Source organism: Apodemus sylvaticus, chromosome 9 (genome assembly GCF_947179515.1).
Source record: "Apodemus sylvaticus chromosome 9, mApoSyl1.1, whole genome shotgun sequence".
NCBI lineage: Eukaryota > Metazoa > Chordata > Mammalia > Rodentia > Muridae > Apodemus > Apodemus sylvaticus.
In genome coordinates, this window is record NC_067480.1 from 114127280 (window position 1) to 114134518 (window position 7239).

Consider the following 7239-nt stretch of genomic DNA (forward strand, 5'->3'; position numbering starts at 1 on the left):
ATTTTAGCCTGTTATGCCATCTGAAAACCATGCCCTCCACTCTATAACCTCTCTCTCAATGTTAAAAACTTGAGATTGATTACAAGACTAAAACTAGTCTTCAACCCAGTCAGAAATCTGAAAATGACTCAAAGGTTTCCTGTTTATATAAGAAGCACCAAACGTAGCTTCTCAAAGTTAAACAACTGTAGAGACAGCTGACTTACCTGGACAGCAACCCCAATTCCTCAAAAACATTGATGCATCAGTCTTCAGCCTTCTGGCCCAGGATCATCTGTCAGACCTTTATAGAGTAGAATTATTAAGGACTGTTTACCCTATATTGGCAGAGCTAACACTTTATACTATTCTGTATAATGTATCCTTTTCCTGGACAGCATCCTGCCTGCAGATGATATAGGCAAATTCTGCCCAGTGGTCACCCTGCCATGATAAGCAACCTTGCCTGGAGGTGAAGATGCTTGATATCTTCTTTGAACCAAGAAAGGTATGCTCTCAGGAGCAGATATCTCTCATTGTTAAATGATTAAATAACATTAAATGTCACATTCTGTAGGTTTCTGGTGTTTTTGAGGATATATATATATATATATATATATATATATATATATATATATATATATATAGTTAAACATTGACTATTTAGCTATTTCTAATTGAAATATATGAAAAACATGCTTTTATAATTAAATCGGAATCTAACATAAACATGAAGTTGTTATCTGGCCCTTAACTTGTAGCGATTAATCCTCTAAGAACAGTCTATAATTGCAGTTTTTAGAAGGACTGGGTCTAAGCTTTTTATTCTTAGAGGAATTGCATGGCACAATGTCTATCTAAGAGTAACAATATCAATCTCACATTTTGTATCAATAAAAGAAATCCATACTAATGAAAACCTTACATCTCTGTAACTGCTCGCAGTTACATGGAACAGGTTACCTGGAAGGGAAGCTGGGAATGTATGGGAAAGCGGCAAAAAGAGAACGAGAACAAGACAACAGTTGCTGTTCAAGGTCTCAAGGTTTAATGGAGGACTCTTAATACATAGGCAGGGGAGAACCTTCCCCCAAAGGCTGGGAACTTTCCACAGAACCTGTTCGGTTGCTCAGCAGGAAGCTAGTGTATCTCAGGAAACTGCAGGTCCTGGAAGAACAATGGGCTTCACCTTGGTCTGAGCGGTCCACCCTAAGTGGAGGGGATAATGGCTAACACAAGAGTTCCAGCTCAAAGGCTAGGAGAGGAACTTCACCTTGGTTGATGTCAAGTTCCTGCCAGGTGGCATGGCACCCCAACAAGTCTCTCTACAAATCTCTATCAAAATAAATTCTATATAAATGTAATAACTTATAACTTCAACCTTGCATCAATATGAAGATTTCTACCAAATAAGATTATCGCTACACAAACCATCCCATCTATTTCCAAAATTATGACCATTGCTAAATTATCCCTTAAAATGACAACTCTATAATTTGTAAAATAACTATTATCAGACACTCAAATCCAGGGAATTGGTCTGAAAACTCTCTGTAGCTTCTTCCAGCTGAACAGGGCCAATGGAAAATTGAAGGGCTGGGGAGAAGTAGAAAATTTTGTTAGACTTCAGAAAGCTATGCTTTAGCAACCGTTATCCAGTCTCTGTACACTTACAAAGCTCAGGGCTTGACTGAAGTTCTGACTAGATCCATCTGAAAGGTTGAATGAGGCAAGACAACCTGGAATCCATAACACATGGGGTCTAAGCAGGTCAGTTCAGCGTGTCTGAGGATGAATCTCACCAAAGCTGTACATTCTGTCATATATAAATCTCACAACCAAAAATTTAGTACCATTAAGACATCCATATAGACTGTGCAGAATGGACAGATTAGTGAAGGATGACATTCTGTTCCTTGTTTGAGCATGTGAAAGACAGCTGTCTTTTGTAATATGAGTTAATTTTATTAATAACCAATTATAATCAGGTTTTATCCCTGCCACGTGAAGGATGGCACTGTGACTCTTTACCTGTCCTTTTTGATTCTCTTGAATATCTCTACTTCTTCAGGGGTCTGTCCCTGTCATATTGGATGCATATCACTCTGGAAGGGGTCCAGAGCCTGTTCTCCTTTCCTGTCAACACAAATGTAGAGCCTTTCTCCAAAAATAGCAAGTCTTTGGTCCAGCAATGGGAAATCATTAAATGTTTAGCTTGACTTCTCTCCCAGAGGAAATCTAATATAACCACCAAACTTAAAATGACACTCATTTTGATAATTAAAATAATTCAAAGCAAATAAAGCAATCTAAACAAATATTACATTTTGAGACAGTGCTTGTACTGTCCCCTGCCCCAACCTTCCTGAGATTAAGGTCTAAATTATTTATTTAATAACTCTATCTGCTTACTGTATGAGCCTATTTCCAGCCTCTCTTTTGATATAATTCTCAAGGCCTACGTTTCTACTGTCTGAGATAGGCTAGGCACTCTATTCCCTGCCTTCATTCTAATTTTTTAAGATTGAGTGCCTCAATATTCTAATATCTATAAATTCCCTTCTGTTTACTGAATAAGTCATTTCTTAGGCTTCTAAATCTGTCATGCCAGAAATCAATTCCAGAATTCCCATGAAGTCCACTTTTAAAGAATTTGAGTTTTTGATCTTAGCTATTCTGACTGGTGTGAAGTGAAATCTCAGGGTTGTTTTGATTTGCATTTCCCTTATGACTAAAAATGTTGAACATTTTTTTAGGTGTTTATCTGCCATTCGACATTCCTCAGGTGAAAAATCTTTGTTTAGCTCTGTAGCCCATTTTTAATAGGGTTGTTTGGCTCTCTGGAGTCTACCTTCTTGAGTTCTTTGTATATCTTGGATATTAGCTCTCTGTCAGATATAGGGTTGGTAAAGATCTTTTCCCAATTTGTGGGTTCCTGTTTTGTCCTTTTGACAATGGCCTTTGTCTTACAGAAACTTTGTAAATTTATGAGGTCCCATTTGACAATTCTTGATGTTAGAGCATAAGCTATTGGTGTTCTGTTGAGGAAATTTTCTCCTGTGCCCATGTGCTCAAGGCTCTCCCCAGTTTCTTTTCTAGTAGTTTCAGTAGGATGTGGAGAAAGAGGAACACTCCTCCACTACTGGTGGGATTGAAAGCTGGCACAACCACTCTGGAAATCAGTCTGGCAGTTCCTCAGAAAACTGGGCATGATACTGCCAGAGGGCCCCACTATACCACTCCTGGGCATATACTGTACTGGCTAGTTTTGTGTGTCAACTTGACACAGGCTGGAGTTATCACAGAGAAAGGAGCTTCAGTTGGGAAAGTGCCTCCATGAGATCCAGCTGTGGGGCATTCTCTCAATTAGTGATCAAGTGGGGAGGGCCCCTTATGGGTGGTTCCACCTTTGGGCTGGTGCTCTTGGGTTCTATAAGAGAGCAGGCTGAGCAAGCCAGGGGAAGCAAGCCAGTAAGAAACATCCCTCCATGGCCTCTGCATTAGCTCCTGCTTCTTGACCTGCTTGAGTTCCAGTCCTGACTTCCTTTAGTGATGAACCGCAATGTGGAAGTGTAAGATCAATAAACCCTTTCCCCCCAAACTTGCTTCTTGGTCATGATGTTTGTGCAGGAATAGAAACCCTGACTAAGACATATACTCAGAGGATTCCACAGCATATAATAAGGATACATACTCCACTATGCTCATAGCAGCCCTATTTATAATAGCCAGAAGCTGGAAAGAACCCAATGGAGGAATGGATACAGAAAATGTAGTATATTTGCACTATGAAATACTACTCAGCTATTAAAAACAATGAATTCATGAAATTCTTAGGCAAGTGGGTGGAATTGGAGAATGTCATCCTGAGTGAAGTGACCCAATCACAAAAGAACACACATGGTATGCATTCACTGATAAGTGGATATTAGCCCAGAAGCTCGGAATACCCAAGACACAATTCACATATCAAATGATGCCCAAGAAGAAGGAAGGAGAGGCCATTGGTTCTGGAAAGGCTCAGGGCAGCAGTGTAGGGGAATACCAGGATAGGGAAGTGGGAAGGGGTTGATTGGGGAAAAGGGGCAGGGAAGAGGACTTATGGGACTTTCGGGGAGGGGAGATCCAAGAAAGGAGAAATCATTTGATATTTAAGTAAAGAATATATCGAAATTTTAAAAAAAGATTTAAAAAGAAAATAAAAAAGAAATATCCAGGCAAGACCTTTTTATATCACTTCTAAAGCATTTTTTTCACTCAGTCTCTCTTCTGTGGGAGCTTAATATCTCTGTATACTTAACCAATTACCATTATAATCCCTTCTGTCCCTAAAAACAATTAAATCCAATTTCCTCATCTCTATCCTTTGTCTGCTTTTTGGAGGCCAGCAGCCTTTTACTGTCTGCCTCTGCCTTCCTCCAAACAGCCTATCTTTGTACAGCAAGGAATACCAGCACCCGTGAGCAGCTCTTTCTAATCCTTCCAAACTGTAGGAAGAATTGAAGAATTCCTCTCGTGGCTCCAGCAAAATCTATATTCCCGTCTAGCTTTAAGAACAATTAAACCAAACTTTAGAACCCTATCCTTTGATTGCCTGTTTGTAAGAAGCAGGCAGCGTTAGCTTTACTATCTGTTTCTCTGCCTCAGAGCAGCCATCCTGTCTCATGTCACAGCAGGGGACCCAGGTGAGCTGAGCCTGTCCCTGTGTTCCTTTGTCTCAGTTTCCTGTAAGCTGGAGCCACCACTTCACTCCTTGCTGAGAGAACAATTTTTCCATGTCTGAGATTTATATCACTCTGTGTACGTGTAGAAATCCAAGAATTTCTAAATTAATAGTGGATTCTTGTCTTTTTATTTATTTTTTTTAATTTTCATTCAACATATTTTGATCAGGTTTTTCCCTTCCCCAATTCCTCCCAAAATGGAGTCTTGATGAGACTGACCTATACTTGAGAAGGTGAGGAGTCCTTTAGTGGGCAACTCTAGGCTTGAGAGCTAACCTAAATAACAGCAACTCAGTTCAATGCACAGGAAACATCAGAAAAAGACAGGCTGGAACTACAGTACCAACTAATATTGAAGCCTGAAACCTGAGGATGGGATCAGAAGTCTGAGACCATGTGACATACTCAAGTCAGGTATCCATGGCTGATGGAGCCGCAGACCCAGACCCCAGAGAGGTGAACAGAACACAGACTCCTGTGTGAGCTTCTCCACTCTTTCTGTACCTGCTCCATCCAAGGATGCTGCCTGTGGGGTGGACATTCCACTCCTTCCTGAGCCATGTTCCAGTTGCTTCTGGAAATCCCCTCACAGATTCATGGGGAATAGTTCAAGTGTGTTTCAAACTAATTAAAGTGACAAACAGGTTTAACTATCACAAGATGTATCATCCCAGAACAAGCTTCTAAGATAACACATTTGGTTAGCTGGGGTTTAAGCAGATGACAGGGTTTCTTTCTATTTAGAAAACAAGAGAATGGAGTTAAAAATTAGAAAAAATAGGGGAGATGTTTTGTGCACACTGTATGTAGTTATTTCTCTGAACAACTCAGTTTCCATCCAGCTCTAAACCACTGCACTCAGCCAGCTTTATTATCAGATACAAACAGCCTCTTTATAAAACTGTAACATATATAAACAGTTTGGTCACACTATCAACAAACCCTTCAATCACAGCAGTAACAGATTTAGAAGAAGCTTATCATGCCAAACAGCAGTTCCCACAGAGACAACACAGATGTAGGGACTTGTTTCATGTCACATGCTCTCGTGGGTTCACACTGCCGGGCTCCCCTAGAAAAAATCCAAAAACTCTACAGCTTTACCCTGTGGACCTTGGCAGAGGTGTAATTTGGCATCCACGTGTACATAGGTGTGACAAGTAGTTATTTGAGAAGTTCTGAAGAGTCACACCTAATAAATTAGTATGTCTTATCTGATTATTACAGAATAATAAAAAATATAAAATTACACACGTGCTATCTATTGGATCGCATCAGGGAAGAATTTACACAGAACAGACATTATAAAACTTGGTCTTTGTTGATTGAAAAAATGGAAAGTCTGAAAACTGAATATTTAACCTCTTACTTACCTCAAATGGAAGCAAATGCAAACCAGACCACAGGATAAAAGATGTCTGTGATGTCATCACCTGCACATCAATCAGCTTTTTGAAATCTGGAGCACAACCTGCAGTCCAGAATACATATCCCAAGAGAATGCCACAGCCTCCCTAACGATATCTCTGAAGATATTTTCCAAAATACACAAACATGGGCTTCAACTTACTGGCAGGTGGAAAAGAGAAAAGTGAATTCATGAGGTGGGGGCCCAGTGTGTAGTGCCTCCTAACTTGCTGTGTGACACATATCTGATCTTTCTAATCTTTCATTTACAAACTAAACAAAAGAAAACTGTGTACTTGAAGTTCGCAAAGGCAGGCTCCCTGGAGAGTGGCCACTACTCACTCCATATGTAGCAGTACTGGAATTAGGCAGGCATCCCTTCTGTTCTGTGGTTAACATTCTATACCCAAAAACAGTGCATTTTTATTCTCCGATCTGTATAATGATGCTCTATTTCAGTCTTGCACATGTTTGCTTAGGATGGAGTCTCCAATAACTAAGCCTGGGCTTGGATTTATTATACAGCTGAGTATGTCCTTGAACTTCTGATCCTCCTGATTCTAATTCCCAATGATATGAACCAGCACTCCAAATTTTTGCAAACCTAGCGTTGAAACTTGTCAGACCAACACTCTATTATAGAACTATATATCCAGAGTCTCACAGGTGATAGGAAAATGGGGATACCTAAAATGATGGATCTGATTCTTTAGTCTTGGAGTTGGTGGCAGTCATCATCATCATGTGATAAACTGAAGTACAACATCAGGAGGAAGGAGTTCTAAGCAGCAACAACAGACTAATAGTGTCCCTCAACACATATGGCAAAAACATCCAAGTAGCTGCCTAGGCTTGGAACTAGACAAGGCTGTCTATTGTAGAATTTTTGTAACAAAACTTGTCCTACACATTCGGGGTTCAGTGTACACAATGAGAGACATTAACTAGAACTTTTAGCAGTCTTACATCTCCCAAGGAGTTCTACATGACTAACAAAGCAAGCGTCTGTCATAAGCCAGCAGCACCTGCTAGCTTTCTCCTCCCCAGAGCAGCTATGTGGCCCTGACATTACTGGCAGATGGTGACATGAACGGCAAGGAATACACCAGGCCTTGCACTGGGAAAAGTG

The 7239-nt window shown here is 40.2% G+C and overlaps 1 long non-coding RNA gene across 1 annotated transcript; it reads right to left on the reverse strand.

Annotated features, from left to right (window-relative positions):
* Positions 1-212: 212 nt before the first annotated feature.
* On the reverse strand, positions 213-6944 carry LOC127692690 (uncharacterized). The gene is made up of 4 exons (XR_007979513.1): positions 6077-6944; positions 5208-5327; positions 2011-2115; positions 213-283 (listed from the first exon to the last, which is right to left on the reverse strand). It is a non-coding gene; the product is annotated as an uncharacterized LOC127692690 (long non-coding RNA).
* Positions 6945-7239: the final 295 nt, after the last annotated feature.